The sequence below is a fragment of the Mus caroli genome, chromosome X (genome assembly GCF_900094665.2).
Source record: "Mus caroli chromosome X, CAROLI_EIJ_v1.1, whole genome shotgun sequence".
Classification (NCBI taxonomy): Eukaryota; Metazoa; Chordata; class Mammalia; order Rodentia; family Muridae; genus Mus; species Mus caroli.
The window spans coordinates 38,223,069-38,242,243 of record NC_034589.1 but is presented as its reverse complement, the minus strand read 5'-3'; positions in this window follow the sequence as shown (position 1 = coordinate 38,242,243).

Below are 19,175 nucleotides of genomic sequence, written 5' to 3'. Positions count from 1 at the left end.
GGGTATCCTAAGTTTCTGGGCTACCAACAGATTGAGAAAGGATCTTTACCTATCCTAAATCAGATAAGGCACTAATATCTAATATATATAAAGAACTCAAGAAGGTGGACTCCAGAAAAACAAGTAACCCCATTAAAAAATGGGGCTCAGAGCTGAACAAAGAATTCTCACCTAAGGAATATGGAATGGCAGAGAAGCACCTGAAGAAATGTTAAACATCCTTAATCATCAGGGAAATGCAAATCACAACAAACCTGAGATTCCACCTCACACCAGTCAGAATGGCTAAGATAAAAAATTCAGTTGACAGCAGATGCTGGCAAGGATGTGGAAAAAGAAGAACACTCCTCCATTGTTGGTGGGATTGCAAGCTTGTACAACCATTCTGGAAATCAGTCTGGTGGTTCCTCAGAAAATTGGACATAGTACTACTGTAGGATCCCTCAATACCTCTCCTGGGCATATTTCCACAAGATGTTCCAACCGGTAAGAAGGACACATGCTCCACTATGTTCATAGCAGCCTTATTTATAATAGCCAGAAGTTGGAAAGTACCCAGATGCCCCTCAACAGAGGAATGGATACAGAAAATTGGCTAAAATTTGAAGAAGAGTGGGTGATATCTGACTGAACTGGTGCAATGTTAATCTACTGGAGGTGATCTCTTCCAGTTCCATCTCTCCATTGTTGGGCATTTTGGCTAATGTCATCCCCAGTGAGTCCTTGTAGTCTCTCACCTCCCAAGTCTCTTGGGCTACCTAGAAGCTCTCCCTGTCCACTCACCTCAGCAACTGCATATTTCAATTCATTATGTTGGCCCTCTGGGCATCCATTCTGTCTCTCCCCATACCTGATTATGCCCTTTCTTTTCTTCCCCCTCCACTCTCTAACACACTTTTCTTCCTCCCTCTGCCTTCTGTGTTTATTTTGTTCCCATTCTAAATAGATATCACGTATCTACCCTTAGACATTCCTTCTTGTTAAGCTTCCTATGTTCTATGAGTTGTGTTATGTTTATTCTGAACATTTTGGGTAATATCCACTTAACAGTGAATACATACCATGCATGTCCTTTTAGTCTGGGTTACCTCACTGAGAATGATATTTTCTAGTTCCATCCATTTTATTTCACAATTCATTATGACCTTGTTTTTAAAAGCTGAATAGTATTCTATTATGTAAACAATCCACATTTTCAATATCCATTCGTTGGTTGATGGACATCTGTGTTGTTCCCAACTTCTGACTATTACAAATAAGGTTGCTATGAACATAGTTAAGCATGTGTCCTTGTAGCACAGTGAAGCATCTTTTGGGTATATTTCCAGGAGTGATATAGCTGGGACTTCAGGTAGAACTATTTCGAATTGGGGGAGCCCTCAGATTGATTGATGTCCCCAACAATATGGAAGTGTTAGAGGAAGCCCTGAAATCAATGATACAAGTAAATTTGTATAATGAAAACAGTGTACACATAAAACTTTTGTATCTCATTAATTTTGTGAATGCATTGACTTATTGAAGTATGCATATCAGAACATTGTTAAGACCCATTACAAAAAAGATGTTCTCTTTTCGGCAAAAGATCTACCTCTGGTCCTGGATGGAGACATGATAGTCTCTGAAGATTATCTGGGCCTTTACCTGTCATGACTGGAATTTTACTCCACATAAAAATTTATTCACATGAAGAATAAATTTGGTATAGGTTTTTCCATATTGTATTTTTGCTAAAGGAATTTTAGGTTTAAATTGAATTTCATCTCTTTGATTGGAAGCCACATAAAAATTTTCCCAACTCTATTGTAAGAACCTGATATAAAAAGTCCCGGTTAACTTATTTTACTTTCTGTTATATTCCCTGCTCATACAAACCTCTCTCTCTAGACAACTACTTATCTTAGTTTCTGTTAAACAGCCTGTTTGCACAAAACTTCCTCCTGAATCTGTTGAGAAGTACCAGGATGTGGTTTATGCTGTTAAGAACCCCTTATTCTAAATGTCCCTCACTATACTTGGCTCCTGGATACTTGAGTGTGGTCCAAGATGGCTGAAATAAAGAACTTCAGTTGGCTATAAACTGTATCTTAGTGGTCATCTCTGATGGAGTCCCCATAACAAAATCAAACTTTCTTAGTTATTATTATTGTTTGTGTGACAAAATGTATTATAAAAAGGAAACTATAAAATGAAATATAAAAGTTTAAAACCAGTGAATCTCTTTTAAAATTACAGATGGATTGTCACCTCCACATCTCTTGTCCAACTTTAAAATTGTTCTCATATCTTTCTTTTAAACCTTGCTTTCTGCTCTTTCTCACTAAAGGCCTATATGACAGAAATGAGCAGTAACTACAGTGTAGCATGAATGTTATACTCTATGTTTTAACACATGGTGTTCTGATATAAAATCATCACAATAATCAAGAGAAACATATGTATCCATCTGAAATTCATTATATACTTTTCAATTCCTTTATTTGCCTTATCCATCTTTAGTAAAGCATTGGTTTGACTTTTAACATATGATTTATTTTATATTTTACATAGCATAAATGAATGGAAATCAATTCTCCCTAACATGATTATTTTGACATTATCCATGTTGCTTCATGCATTGACTGTTTTGCCTGCTCCCGGGACACTTTTCCTCCAGTTGGGTTGCTTGCATAGCCTGAAAATTCATGTCATTGAGAATTTAATTTGCATTTCAAAGTCATGGAAGCATATTTCTTACTAGAAGGATGCAAATGCAAATTTGAACATGCAATAAAAGAAAATACAATCACTGAGTTTGAATATATGGTAATTGACAAATTGTAACCAGACCTTAAATGATGTGTGGTACACCATGAAGGAAAACAGTACATATATCTTGAGGCTTCTACAACTATGAAAATATTAAATAACAGTGATAATTAAAAGACATACTACCTAGCTTAAGTGTATGAAGCCTTAAAAAATATATATCTATAAAACAAAATTAAGCCCAACAAACTGTACGATTGAAATACAACAAAAATAACAGAAAAGTAACATTGAGAATCAATTATAAGCATACTGTCACAAGACCAAAAAAGAGAGAATATTACAAAAAGTTAAGAGATGATGTATCATACAAAAAAAAATCTCTAGCACAATCACGCATATTTTATTCTTTTAATCTGAAACCTTGAATACCAAAAAAAAAAAAAAAACATTGATTGAATTCATTCAGAGCACTTGAAGTAAAAGAACTGTTGACCAAAATCCTGTAGCTGAATAAACTGTTTTAATAGAGAAGAATAAATTAAAACATTCAAGATAAACAAAAGCTGGGAAATCTGTTATCACTAGACTAACCTGAAAGGGAATTGTCTCCTGTAGGTTGAAATGAGACTAGACAATAAATCAAAGCTGTATAAAGAAATAAAGATCTTGGTAAAGAAAATACCTTGAGCACTGTAACAGGGAAAATCAGGGTAACTGTTATATAACTTAATATTATTTTATTGAAAGTTTTAACTGATGTTAAAACTATATACGTTTGACTGATTGAATAGGGTCCGATAATTTAGTTGGGAGAATTTTCATTACTCATTAAAACTGAATGTTGGTTATGAAGTGTTTTTGTTTCGTTTTGATTTTTTTTCCTCCATAGAGAAATCTTTTCTCTTTTGTTGAAAATAGCATTTTTTCATACAATATATTCTGGTGGTGGTGGTTTCCTTTATCCCATGGCCTTCAAGATACTTTCCATATGCAGTCCTATGCAAATCCATGACTGTTCTTCCTCTCCTTAGTAAACAAAAAGAAATATAAAAATTAATAATAAAACAAAATAAAACAGACACAGAAAAATCAGAATAGGAAACACAAACAGAAGATAAAAGAGCAAAGAACTGCAAGAATATCATATAGATAAAAATGCACAAATTTCTACATGCAGAAATCCCAGAAACAACACTCTTCACAATAGTCACAAATAATATAAATACTTTGAGGTGACTCTAACTAAGGAAGTGAAAGATCTGTATGTTAAGAACTTCAAGTCTCTGAAGAAAGAAATCAAAGAAGATCTCAGAAAATAAAACCATCACCCAGGCTCATGGATTGACAGGATTAATATAGTAAAAATGGCCATCTTGCCAAAAGCAATCTACAGATTCAATGCAATCCCCATCAAAATTCCAACTAAATTCTTCAGAGTTAGAAAGGGTAATTTGCAAATTTGTCTGGAATAACAAAAAACCTAGGATAGCAAAAACTATTCTCAACAATAAAAGAACCTCTGGGGGAATCACCATGCCTGAAGTAAAGCTGTACTACAGAGCAATTGTGATAAAAACTGTATGGTACTGGTACAGTGACAGACAGGTAAATCAATGGAATAGAATTGAAGACCCAGAAATGAACCCACACACCTATGGTCACTTGATCTTTGACAAGGGAGCTAAAACTATCCAGTGGAAAAAAAAGACAGCATTTTCAACAAATGGTGCTGGCACAACCTTCGGGTATCATGTAGAAGAATGCAAATTGATGCATTCTTATCTCCTTGTACAAAGCTGAAATCTAAGTGGATCAAAGAACTCCACATAAAACCAGAGACACTGAAATTTATAGAGTAGAAAGAGAGGAAAACCCTCGAAGATATGAACACAGGGGTAAAATTCCTAAATAGAACAGCAATGGCCTGTTCTGTAAGATCAAGAATCAACAAATGGGACCTTATAAAATTGCAAAGCTTCTGTAGGGCAAAAGATACTGTCAATAAGACAAAGAGGTCACCAACAGATTAGGAAAGAATTTTTGCCAATCCTAAATCTGATAGGGGACCAATATCCAATATATACAAAGATCTCAAGAAGCTGAACTCCAGAAATTCAAATAAGCCCATTTAAAAAATGAGGTACAGAGCTAAACAAAGAATTTTAAATAGGAATACCGAAGTATTCCTACTTAAGTGAGAAGCACTTGAAAAATGTTAAACATCCTTAACCATCAGGGAAATGCAAATCAAAACAACCCTGAGATTCCACCTCACACCAGTCAGAATGGCTAAGATCAAATATTCGGGTGACAGCAGATGCTGGCAAGGATGTGGAGAAAGAGTAACACTCCTCCGTTGCTGGTGGGATTGCAAGCTTGTACAACCACTCTGGAAATCAGTCTGGCAGTTCCTCAGAAAACTGGACATAGTACTACCGGTAGATTCAGCAATACCTGTCCTGGGCATATACCCAGAAGATATTCTAATTGGTAACAAGGACACATGCTTCACTATGTTCATATCAGCCATATTTATAATAGCCAGAAGCTGGAAAGAACCCAGATTTCCCTCAACAGAGGAATGGATAGAGAAAATATTTATACAATGGAGTACTACCCAGCTATTAAAAACAATGAATTTATGAAATTCTTGGAAAAGGCATGTATCTGGAGGTTATCATCCTGAGTGAGGTAACCCAATTTCAAAATAAGTCACTTGATATGCACTCACTGATAAGTGGATATTAGCCCCAAAACCTAGAATACCGGAGATACAACTTCCAAAACACAAGAAAATCAAGAAGGAAGAGCAACCCGTGGATACTTCACTCCTTCCTAGAATAGGGAATAAAATATCCATGGAAGGATTTGCATAGAAAAAATTTGGAGCTAAGATGAAAGAATGGACCATCCAGAGTTTGCCCCACCTGGGGGTCCATCCTATAATCAGCCACTAAACGCAGACACTATTGCATATGCCAGCATGTTTTGCTGAAAAGACCCTGATATAGCTGTCTCATGTGAGGCTTTGCCAGTGCCTGGCAAATACAGCAGTGGATGCTCACAGTCATCTATAGGATGGAATACAGGGCCCACAATGTAGGAGCTAGAGAAAGTACCCAAGAGCTGAAGGGGTCTGCAACCTTATAGGTGGAACAGCAATATGAACTAACCAGTACCCCCAGATCTCATGTTGCTTGCTGCATATATAGCAGAAGATGGCCTAGTTGGCCATCATTGGAAAGAGAGGCCCTTGGTCTAGCAACCTTTATATGCCCCAGTACAGGGGAATGCCAGGGCCAAGAAGTGGGAGTGGGTGGGTAGGGGAGCAGCACGGGGTAGTGTATAGGGATCTTTTGGGATATCATTTGAAATGTAAATGAAGAAAATATCTAAAAAAAATCAAACCAAAAAAGAAATCAGCTTTCCATACGTGTGGAGATTTTATTCTGGGTTTTTAACTCTATTCAGTTTATCATCACATTTTTTTTGTCAATTCTATGTTATTTCTATTAATCTATTTTTGTAGTACAACTTGAAATAAAAAATGATGAGGTCTCTAGCAGTTCTTTTACCATTCAGGAAAGTATTATTTATCCTGCTGATTCCAGTGTGTGGTGTGCATGTGTGTATGTGTGTGTGTGTGTGTGTGTGTGTGTGTGGTGTTTGTGCATGTTTCCCTATGAAGCTGAAAACTGAGTTCTGAATGACTATTGGGATTATGTTGCAGATTGCAATACATCTATAGATTGCTTTTGAACAATTTTACTATATTAATCCTACAGACCCATGACATGAGAATGATGGATCATTTAATTGATATGTTCAATTTCTTTCTTAAATTTGTTAGCTTTTAGAAGTCTTTCACTTTTTGTTTAGTTACTCCAAGATATTTTAAAGCTAATGTAAAAGATATTACTTCCTTGATTTGTTTTGCAATCCTTTTGTTATTTGTAAATAGGAAGACTACATATTTCACACATTAATTTTACAACCTGCTACTTTAATGAAAGTATCATCTATAGGAATATCATGGTGGGATTTTAATAGTCACTGGTGTATACAATCATATAATTTATAAGTGAGATTGCTTTCATATCTTTCTTTTCTATTTGTACCTACTTGACTTCACTCATTTGTCTTCATTGCTCTAGCCAAAGATTCAAGTACCACAGTGAATATGTATGGAGCATGTGGAAAACCTTATACTGTTTCTGATTTTAGTTGAAAAGCACTGGCTTTCATTCAATTTAGGTAGATTCTGGCTGTGAGCTTGATGTAAAGTGCCTATATTCTTTATAGGTGTGTCTTTTCTATCCCAAGTCTCTCCAGGATGTTTATCATGAAGGGATGTTGGATTTGGTGAAAGGCTTTTTATGTATATAATTGAATAATTTTCAGGTTTTTATTTTCAGTCTGGTTATATGGTAGATTTCATTTATCAATTTACCAATTTCCAGCCATCTCTGGGGTGAAGCCTACTAAATTGTCATGGCTGATCTAAATGTGTTTTTGGATTAGCAAGTACTATTTTTGAGAAATTTATTTTAAATCTATGATCATGAAGAAACTGGTCTAAAATTCTCCTTTACTGTTGTATCATTATGGAATTTAAGTATCAGAGAAACTTTGGTCTAGTAAAAATTTTAGTTAATGATCCTTTGGCTTCTGTTTATAGAGTATTTGATAAAAATTGACATTCTTTGAAACTGGAAGAAATGTGTGCTAAAATCATCTCATCTTGATTTTTTTATTAATTGTGAGTCTTCTAATTACTGCTTAATGTTCACTAGAGTTCTGTTTAAATTATTTATGTAATGTCTATTTAATATTGGATTTCATATATAAAATATATGCATTATTTTAGATTTTTCAATCTGTTGAAGTATTGTTTTTTTTTAACTATGTCATCATGATTCTCTGGATTTCCTTGATTTCTGTGATTATGTCTGCATTTTTCTGTATTTTTGTAAAGTGAAATCTTCCCTCTCCTTTTCATTTAACTTGATAAATGTTTATAAGTCTTCTTGATTTTTGTCAAAGGACCAAGCATTTTTGTTGATGTTGTTGTTTGTTTGTTTTTGGATGTTTGTATGTTTTTATTTGTTTGTTGTTTCTATTTTGCAGACTTCAGCCCCGAGTTTGAATATATCACTCCCTTTTGGTATTTCTTCATATTGTTCTAACTCTTTTAAGTGTGTGGATGAGTTATTAATATAAGCTAATATATTCTCTAATATGTTCTCTCTCTCTTTCTCTCTCTTACATAGGAAGTTATTTCTATGAACATGCCTCTTAAAACAAACTTCCTTTAGATGCATACACATGGGTGTGATATATTGTTTATTTTCATTCAATTCTTGAGCTCTTTACTTCTTGACCCATTTTTTTTTTTAATTACTAGTGAGTTTTGCTGTTTCCCCAAGTTTGTAACTTTTTTTGTTTGTTTGTTTCTGCTATTGCTGATATCCAGCTTTAATCTGTGGTATACACATAGGTTGGAAGATATATCAGTTTATTTGTACCAGTTGAGAATAGCTTTGTGTCCAAGCTTGAAGTCAATTTTGGAGAAAAATTCTATGAGCAACTGATAAGTTATATTATTTTTTGTTGGGGTAAAAAGTTTTATAAACACCAATGAGATTAAATTATTTTACTATGATCTTTAGCTCCAACATTTCTATTTAATTTTTGTTTGAAAACTTCCCTATTGGTGAGAGTAGGTTCTTCAGTTAACCACTATTACTGTGACAGGGTTAATATCTGCTTTTAAAGTCCAGTAGTACTACTTTTATGACATTTTCCGCTTATATTTGCTACATAGATGCTTAGATTTGGAGCATCATTTTAATGGATTTTCTATGAGATTTCATTTACAATCTTTTCTGATTAGTTTTGACTTGACGTCTATTCTGCCAGAAATTAAAGTGGTTATACTTGGTTGTTTTTTGAGCCTATTTTCTGGGAAATTTTTCTCATTTTTTTAACATGAGTTGGCAGTTATCCTTAATGATTGGCTCTCATGTGCGTTATTGTCTCACCAGCAAGAACACACACGTGAACAACTGGATCCTTCTGCAGCAATTCTTTATTATGCTAGCTTCAGCATGAAGAGGAAGACCCCAAGCCCAAAAAAGGTGCTGCTTATATACACCTCAGTGCAGCATGTCCACACCTGATTGGCTGCTCTCTCAGCACACTCCAGGATGGTCAGTGACTTGGCGTGAACACACTCTTGCACATGTGCACACTGCTTGTCTACCAATTAGGTAAAGGTACTGGCCATGATCTTACTATGGCCCACAAAGGTATACTTATCCTGGTCTCAATCATCAGGAGCAAGAGGATCATCTTGGGGTTCATCTTGCTCTTTCACAGTCCTTGTCAGTCGCGTCGGGACCCAAAGTGAATTTTCTTCAACCTGTGGAAAAACACAAATAGCTCCCCGGGATCTGATTAAGATAGGATCCGGGCCATACCATTTATTATAAAGGACATTTTTCCATTTGACCATTTCCTTTGGCCTATCGGGCTCTGAACTATGACGATCAGCTGCAGAGTGACCATGCTCATCAAGATTTNAAAAATTAATAGTAAAGAGTGTCATGGAAACAGCAACTCTTGGTACTGGGGATATCGTGTCTTCCACAATTCCCCTTCTTTGTTTTATTAAATAAGCTTTTATAGTGCAATGAGCATGTTCCACAATGCCTTGTCCTTGTGGATTGTAAGGAAGGCCAGTCAGATGTGAAACATTCATTTGATGGCAAAATTGTTGAAACTTATTAGAGACATATGCTGGCCCATTATCAGTTTTTAGAATTTTAGGTTTACCCCAAGCACTCCATGCCTCTAGGCAGTGCTGTATTACATGTGAGGCTTTTTCACCTGTCAATTGTGTGGCAAACATGATGCCAGAACAAGTGTCAATTCACACATGTAAGTATTGACTTCTTCCAAAAGAAGGAACATGTGTGACATCCATTTGCCAGACCTGTAATGGCCTTATACCACGTGGGTTTATTCCCACATGAGGGGTAGGTAAGAATTCAAAGCAATTTTGGCATTCAGTAACAATTTCTCTAGCTTCTTTTCTAGTTAATGCAAAGCGGCAGCGTAAAGTTTCAGCCGTCACATGAAAGCGCTTATGAAATTCTTTTGCAGCTTCTGCCTGGGAAGACAGAGCAATAGTCACGATCTTAGTGGCTTTATCCGCCAAATCATTTCCTAGAGACATAGGACCAGGGAGGCCTGAATGCACTCTGACATGAGTAATATAAACGCGGAACCTTCTATTTAATAAGGCAAATTGTATTTGTTGAAAAATGTTGACGACTCTACTGGAGGGTTTTATTACCCTAGTTGTATCAAGAAGATTAACTGCATTAACTACATAGGAAGAATCAGACACAATATTAAGCGGTCCTAGGAAGGCCTCAAGAACCTCCAGTACCACTAAACATTCCACAACTTGNGGTGAGGTTTCATTATATTGCTTAGATACTACCTTACCATTTACCACATAAGCACCTATACCAGTTTTTGATCCATCAGTGTACACTACAATCCCATCTGTGAGTGGATTCTTGGCTGTTACTTGCGGAAACACTATAGCCTGACTCAGGGCAAACTGTAAGATTGGATGCTTTGGGTAATGATTGTTAATCTGTCCTGAAAAGGAGGTGACTAAAATTGCCCAATCATTAGATGTACCTGCCAAGGTCTGAACTTGTATAGAGGTATATGGTACAATCAAAAGATAAGGTTCTTTTCCAAAATAGGTAATAGCTGCTTTTAACCCTCGAAGTGCGAGTTGTGCAACTGCATTAGGGTACCAATCTATTATTTTAGCAGGAGATGCATTAGGATGAATCCACAATAAAGGCCCATTTTGCCACAAAACTGCCGTTGGTAACTGTGCAGTTTTAAAGACACACAATTCAAAAGGCTTTGACTCATCAATGTGTTGCAATTGAGCATTTTGCTCCTGGCTTACCACAGTTATAACAAACTCTGTGCTCCGCTATATTTGAGCGCTTTTGCCCTTGCAGAATAGCGGCGCTAAACCTGCATTAGAGGGCGGTCCTCCAAGCTCTCGGCAAATCCTTAGCCAGTCCTGCAATCCTTTGCTCTTTCTAGGTGTAATTGCTGTCCTGCACTCCTGTGTAGCCTGTACAAAGACCAGCTGCTCTATTAGGGGCATTGCCTGCTCTGGATCCCCAAAGATTCTTCCTGCAGCATCCATCATCCTGGCTACAAATTCTGAAAATGACTCTTGAGGTCCTTGTATAATTTTTGTCAGATGTCCTCCTGCCTCTCCTTTCCTTGAAAGTGCTTTCCACGCCTTAATGGCAGCAGCTGAAACCTGAGTGTATGCTCCCCAATTATAATTTGTCTGATTGACTGCATATGGTCCGTGACCTGTCAGCAGATCAAACATCCAATTTCTCTGATCTCCTTCAGCTGCAGCATTAGCCCTTGCTTGTGTTTGAGAGGCATTATACCATAAGGCTTTCCATTCTAAATACTGTCCCATATTAGTGAGCATAGCCTTTGCCAACATTTGCCAGTCTCCCGGAGTCATGGCCAAAGTAGCAAGTCTTTCAACTTGAGATAAAGTAAAATTGGTACTAACTCCATAATTATGAACCGACTCAGCAAGTTCTTTGATCTGTATGTGCTCCACAGACTGTGAACGCATCCTCCATCCGCTGCCTCAAAGACAGGAAACATCGGCTGTAATTTTTGCTGCTCGTCTCGAGGGATAAAAGAATCTGAGCAAAAATTTTCCACATAAGGTGGAGGGGCACTAGGGCCTAAAGACCAAACAACGACCTGACCCTTGCTTCCATTCCTTTTGGACTTCCTCTCTGATTCGCTAGCCCATCTTTCATCAGGATGTTATCTCTCTTCCTCATAATGAGCTGCTTCCTCCTCCAAATCTTCCTCATCAGTGGGCCTAAGCTCCTCACTTGAATCCGAACCATCAAGTCCCAGAGCCTCAAGTTCCTTTACCAGATAAAGGCTCTTCTTTTGGGGGGCCTCTTTCCCTCCCCCTGCCCCTGCTCCTCTCTCTTCTCTCCCGGGGCATCCTTTTTCCATTCTCTCACTTCCTCGGATCCAGGGTCCGTGGAAGGGCCTTTTTTCTTAGGTATACCCTTTTTGCTTTGAGCTCCTAATCTTTTACCCCGCTCTGTTTCTGACATGCTGTCTTGAACCTCCTCCAGCACTCCCTGTCCTGCTTTCACTATAAGGAAAAGGATAAGTGCCGCAAGAACAATTACGAAGGCTTCCACTGCCCCTTCTAGTTGTGGAGTAAGAACAAAACCAAACATGCCTCTCAGAGCCCACCTTGAAAAACCAACCTGACTGCAGTTCTGAATCCGCCCTGCGAATGGAGGGTCTCCTCGGCACCAGTGATGTTAAGGCATTCCCGGGTTTCAGCACCACTTCTTGCCCGTGCTATCATCTCGCCAGCAAGAACACACACGTGAACAACCGGATCCTTCTGCAGCAATTCTTTATTACGCTAGCTTCAGCATGAAGAGGAAGACCCTGAGCCCGAAAAAGGCACTGCTTATATACACCTCAGTGCGGTGTATCCACACCTGATTGGCTGCTCTCTCAGCACGCCCCGGGATGGGCAGTGACTTGGCGTGAACACACTCTTGCACATGAGCACACTGCTTGTCTACCAATTAGGCCATGCAGGCACAGCGGAAACCGCTTCCCACAATTGGCTGTATTTCATTATATATTACAATAAGGATCTTGCTTTTTATTTCAGTCTGTTACTCTGAGTCTTTTTATTGATGATTTGAGGCCATTGATATTGACAGTTACCAATAAGAAGTGTGTTTTATTCTAATTATTTTATTGTTGGGAGGTTAAGTTATGTTAGTGTAAGGATATTTTTAACTTATGTTTTATGGAGTGTGATTATCCTCTTGGGATGAAGTTTTTTTTCTAGAATCTTCTGTAGATTTAGATTTTTAGATATTGCTTAAATTTGATTTTATTTGGTAAATGTGTCTTCCTACATTTATATTGATTAAAAATTTTGCTGGGTATAAAAGTCTATGTTGGAATCTGTTGCCTCTTAAACTTTGTAGAGCATCTGTACAGGACCTTCTGCCTTTTAGAGTCTCTATTGAAACGTTGGTTATTATTCTCATACATATGCCTTTATATAGTAATGGAACTTTTTCCTTTGCAACTTGGTTCTATATATTTAGTGTTTTGATTTTTATGTGTCATGGGGAGTTTCTTTCTGGTCCAATCTATTTTGGTGTTATTTATGCTTCTTATACTCTGATAGCCACCTCTTTCTTTAGATTAGAAAATATTCTTTTATTATTAGGTTGAAAATATTTTCTGTGCCTTTGACCCGGGTTACTTACCCTTCCTCTATTTCCATTATTAATATATTTGGTCTTCTCACAGTGTCTAGATTTTCTTGGATGTTTCATGCTTTAATTCTTTTTAGACTTAACATATTAATTGACCAACAATCCATCTCCTATCTTTTTGTCACTGATTGGGTTTCTCTCTTACATTTCTTGTATTCTGTTGGTGAGAATTGCCTCTGAGATTTCTATTTGAGTTTCTAAAATTTTCAATTCCATTTTTCTTCAGTGTGTGTGTGTGTGTGTGTGTGTGTGTGTCTGTGTGTGTGTGTGTGAGAGAGAGAGAGAGAGAGAGAGAGAGAAAGAGTTTCTAGTTTTACTTTAGTTTCTTGAACTTTTTTTTCTACATTTCCATCTACTGTATGTTTTCATAGATTTTATTAATATAGTTAATATTATCCTCTTTACAGATCTATATTTATATTAGTTATTATATTATTATATTATATTATTAGTATTATATTATTAGTCATTATATTATTATTATATTATATTTATATTATAGTGTATTTATAATGTCTACTTTGTAGTTCTTCTTTTAAATTAGTTTATTTTTGTTTTTCATTCATTTACACGTGTTGTCACCTTACCTGGTTTCCCTCCCTTTTCTGGAACCACCTATCCCATCCCACCTTCTCCTGCTTCTATGAATGTGTTCCTCCACCCACTCAGCCACTGACACCTCCCCACCCTCAATTACCCTACACTGGGGCATCTCTTGAGCCTTCATAGGACCAGGGACCTCTTCTCCCATTAATTCCTGACAAAGCCATCCTCTGCTATATATGTAGCTGGAGCCATGTGTACTCCTTTTTTGGTGGCTTAGTCCCTGAGAGCTCTGTGGGATCAGGTTGGTAGATACTGTTGTTCTTCCTATGGGGTTGCAAACCCCTTCAGCTCCTTCAGTCCTTTCTCTAACTCCTCCATTGGGGAACGCACACTCAGTGTAATGGTTAGCTGTGATAATCTGATTCTGTATTTGTAAAGATTTGGCAGGACCTCTAAGGAGACAACTGTATCACACTGCTTTCAACAAGTATTTCTTAGCACCTACAATAGTGTCTGAGTTTCATGACTGTATCTGGAATGAATCTCATGGTGGGACAGTCTCTGGATGGCCTTTTCTTCAGTCTCTGCTTTGCATTTTGTCTCCATATTTGCTCACGTTAGTATATTGCTCTACTTTCTAAGAAGATCTGAAGCACCCACACTTTGGTCTTCATTCTTCTTGAGCTTCATGTGGTCTATGACTTTTATCTTGGGTATTTGGACCTTTTGATCTAACATCCAGTTATCAGTGTGTGCATACTATATGTGGGTTTTTTTGCATTGCACCAAACTCAGGATGATATTTTCTAGTCCCATTCATTTACCTTTGAATTTCATGAATTTATCATTTTTAGTAGCTGAGTAGCACTACATTATGTAAATGTACCACACTTTCTGTATCTATTCCACTGATGAAGGATATCTGAGTTCTTTCCAGTTTCTGGCTATTATAAATAAGGCTTCTATGCACATAGTGGAGCATGTGTCTGTGGGGAATTGCAGGCTGGTCTCAAGTTTAGCTGAGGTCTGAACCCCGATGGTCATAATTCACCTACATGACACAGTAGGCATTCCCTCGTGCTCCTGGAACTCCAGCCTCTGCCTAAGGTACCAACTCCCAAAGCATCCACAAGAGAAGCATGGTCAGTAGTCATAAAAGCAATGACCCAAGCTTCTGACCTTCAGGCTAAACTCCTCCCCAGTTACCTAGCAACAGTGAAGACCATTAAAAGAGGTGCTCAGCCCACACCTTGCTTTCTTATTCCATTGTCCTCTCACCTCTCTCTTCTCTAACTTCTATCTCCTTTTCCTTTTCTCTTTGTCTACTTCTTTCCTCTCTTCTCCCTCTCTCTCTCTCTTGCTCTCTCTCTTTCTTCCTCCTTTCTACCTTCTCTCTTAACCCTACATTTCTTTATTATTTTTTAATTTTTATTAGGTATTTTCTTCATTTACATTTCCAATGCTATCCCAAAAGTCATCCATACCGTCCTCCCCACTCCCCTACCCACCCACTCCCACATATTGGCCCTGGCATTCCCCTGTACTGAGGCAGATAAAGTTTGCACAACCAATGGGCCTCTCTTTCCACTGATGGCCAACTGTGCCATCTTCTGATACATATGCAGCTAGAGACACGAGCTCCCGGGGTACTGGTTAGTTCATATTGTTCCACCTATAGTGTTGCAGATCCCTTTAGCTCCTTAGGTACTTCTCTAGGTCCTCAATTGGGGGCCCTGTGATCCATCCAATAGCTGACTGTGAGCATCTGTGTTTGCTAGGCCCCGGCATATTCTCACAAGAGACAGCCATATCAGGGTCCTTTCAGTAAAATCTTGCTTGTGTATGCAATGGTGTCAGAGTTTGGGGGGTGATTATGGGATGGATCCCTGGATGTGGCAGTCTCTAGATGGTCCATCCTTTTGTCTCAGCTCCAAACTTTGTCTATGTAATTCCTTCCATGGGTGTTTTGTTCCCATTTCTAAGAAAAGGCAAAGTATCCACACTTTGTTCTTCATTCTTCTTGAGTTTCATGTGTTTTGCAAACTGTATCTTATATCTTGAGTATTCTAAGTTTGTGGGCTAACATCTACTTATCAGTGAGTATATATTGTGTGAGTTCTTTTGTGATTGGGTTACCTCATTAAGAATGATGCCCTCCAGGTCCATACATTTGCCTAGAATTTTCATGAATTCATTTTTTTTAATAGCTGAGTAGTACTCCATTGTGTAAGTGTACCACATTTTCTGTTTCCATTCCTCTGTTGAGGGGCATCTGGGTTCTTTCCAGCTTCTTGCTATTATAAATAAGGCTGCTATGAACATAGTGGAGCATGTGTCTTCTTACCAGTTGGAATATCTTCTGGATATACACCCAGGAGAGGTATTGCAGGATCCTCCAGTAGTACTATGTCCTATTTTCTGAGGAAAAGCCAGACTGAATTCCAAGTGGTTGTACAAGCTTGCAATCCCACCAACAATGGAGGAGTGTTCCTCTTTCTCCACATCCTCGCCAGCATCTGTTGTCACCTGAATTTTTTATCTTAGCCATTCTGACTGGTGTGAGATGGAATCTCAGGCTTGTTTTAATTTGCATTTCCCTGATGACTAAGGATGCTGGATATTTTTTCAGGTACTTTTCAGCCATTCCATATTCCTTAAGTGAGAATTCTTTGTTTAGCTCTGAGACCCATTTTTTAATGAGGTTATTTGATTTTTGGGAGTTCAGCTTCTTGAGTTCTTTATATATATTGGATATTAGTCCCCTATATGATTTAGGATAGCTAAAGATCCTTTCCCAATCTGTTAGTGGCCTTTTTGTCTTATTGACAGTGTCTTTTGTCTTACAGAAACTTCGCAATTTTATGAGGTCACATTTGTCAATTCTCGATCTTACAGCACAAGCCATTGAATTCTATTCTGGAATTTTTCCCCTGTGCCCCTCTCTTCGAGGCTTTTCCCAACTATCCCCTCTATAAGTTTCAGTGTCTCTGGTTTTATGTGGAGTTCCTTAATCCACATAGATTTGACCTTAGTACAAGGAGATAGTAATGGATCAATTTGCATTCTTCTATATGATAATCGCCCCTTGTCCCAGCACCACTTGTTGAAAATGCTGTCTTTTTTCCACTAGATGGTTTTAGCTCCCTTGTCAAAGATCAAGTGACCATAGGTATGTGGGTTCATTTCTGGGTCTTCAATTGTATTCCATTGGTCTACTTGTCTGTAGCTATACCAATATCATGCAGTTTTTTTTCACAATTGCTGTGTAGTATAGCTTTAGGTCAGGCATGGTGATTCCACCAGAGGTTCTTTTATGCTTGAGAAGAGTTTTTGCTATCCTAGGTTTTTTGTTATTCCAGATGAATTTGCAGATTGACTTTTCTAATTCATTGAAAATTTTAGTTGGAATTTTGATGGGGATTGCATATGTAGATTGCTTTTAGCGAAATAGCCATTTTTACAATGTTGATCCTGCCAATCCATGAGCATTGGAGATCTTTCCATCTTCTGAGATCTTCTTTAAGTTCTTTCTTCAGAGACTGGAAGTTCTTATCATACAGATCTTTCACTTCCTTAGTTAGAGTCACACATAGGTATTTTATATTATTTGTGATTATTGATATCGGTGTTATTTCCCTAATTTCTTTCTCAGCCTGTTTATTCTTTCTGTAGAGAAAGTCAATGGACTTGTTTGAGTTAATTTTATATCCAGCTACTTCACTTAAGCTGTTTATCAGGTTTAGTTCTTTAGTGGTATTTTTAGGGTCACTTATATATACAATCATATCATCTGCAAAAAGTGATATTTTGACTTCTTCCTTTCCAATTTGTATCCCCTTGATCTCCTTTTGTTGTCCAATTGGTCTGGCTAGGACTTCAAGTACAATGTTGAATAGGTAAGGAGAAATTGGGCAGCCTTGTCTAGTCTGTGACTTTAGTGGGATTGCTTCCAGCTTCTCACCATTTACTTTGATGTTGGCTACTGGTTTGCTGTAGATTGCTTTTATCATGGTTAGGTATGGGGCTTGAATTCCTGATCTTACTAAGACTTTTATCATGAATAGGTCTTCGATTTTGTCAAATGCTCTCTCCATGTCTAATGGTATAATAATGTGGTTTTGTCTTTGAGTTTGTTTACATAATGGATTACTTTGATGGATTTCCATGTATTAAACCATCCATCCATCCCTGGAATTAAAACCTACTTGGTCAGGATGGATGATTGTTTTAATGTGTTCTGGGATTCGGTTAGCGAGAATTTTATTGAGTATTTTTGCCCTGATATTCATAAGGGAAATTGGTCTGAAGTTCTCTATCTTTGTTGGATCTTTCTCTGGTTTAGGTATCAGAGTAATTGTGGCTTCATAGATTGAATTGAGTAGAGTACCTTCTGCTTTTATTTTCTGGAATAGTTTGTGCAGAACTGGAATTAGATCTTCTTTGAAGGTCTGATAGAATTTTGCACTGAACCCTTCTGGGCTTTCATTGTGTCCCATAAGTTTGGGTATGTTGTGGTTTCATTTTCATAAACTTTAAAAAGTCTTTAATTTCTTTCTTTATTCCTTCCTTGACAAAGTTATCATTGAGAAGGGTGTTGTTCAGTTTCCACATGAATATTGGCTGTCTATTATTTATGTTGTTATTGAAGATCAGCCTTACTCCATGGTGATCTGATAGGATGCATGGGACAATTACAATATTTTTGTATCTGTTGAGGCCTGTTTTGTGACCAATGATATGGTCAATTTTGGAGAAGGTGATTGTGGTGCTGAGAAGAAGGTATATGATTTGTTTTAGGATAAAATGTTCTGTAGATATCTGTTAAATCCATTTGTTTAATATCTTATGTTAGTTTCACTGTTTCCCTGTTTAATTTCTGTTTCCACGATCTGTCCAGTGATGAAAGTGGTGTGTTGAAGTCTCTTACTATGATTGTGTGAGGTGCAGTGTGTGCTTGGAGCTTTACTAAAATTTGTTTAATGAATGTAGCTGCCCTTTCATTTGGAGCACAGATATTCAGAATTGAGATTTCCTCTTGGTGGACTTTACCTTTGATGAGTATCAAGTGTACCTCCTTGTCTTTTTTGATAAATTTGGGTTGGTAGTCTATTTTATTAGATATTAGAATGGCTACTCCTGCTTGTTTCTTCATACCATTTGTTTGGAAAATTGTTTTTCAGCCTTTCACTCTGAGGTAGTGTCTGTCTTTTTTCCTGAGATGGGTTTCCTGTAAGCAGCAAAATGTTGGGTCCTGTTTGTGTAGCCAGGCTGTTTGCCTATGTCTTTTTATTGGGGATTTGAGTCCATTGATATTAAGGAAAAGTAATTGTTGCTTCCTATTATTTTTGTTGTTAGAGTTGCCATTCTGTTCTCATGGCTGTTCTTGGTCTTCTTTTTGGTTTGTTGAAGGATTACTTTCTTGCTTTTCCTAGGATGTGGTTTCTATTTCTGTATTTTTTTTTTTGTTTT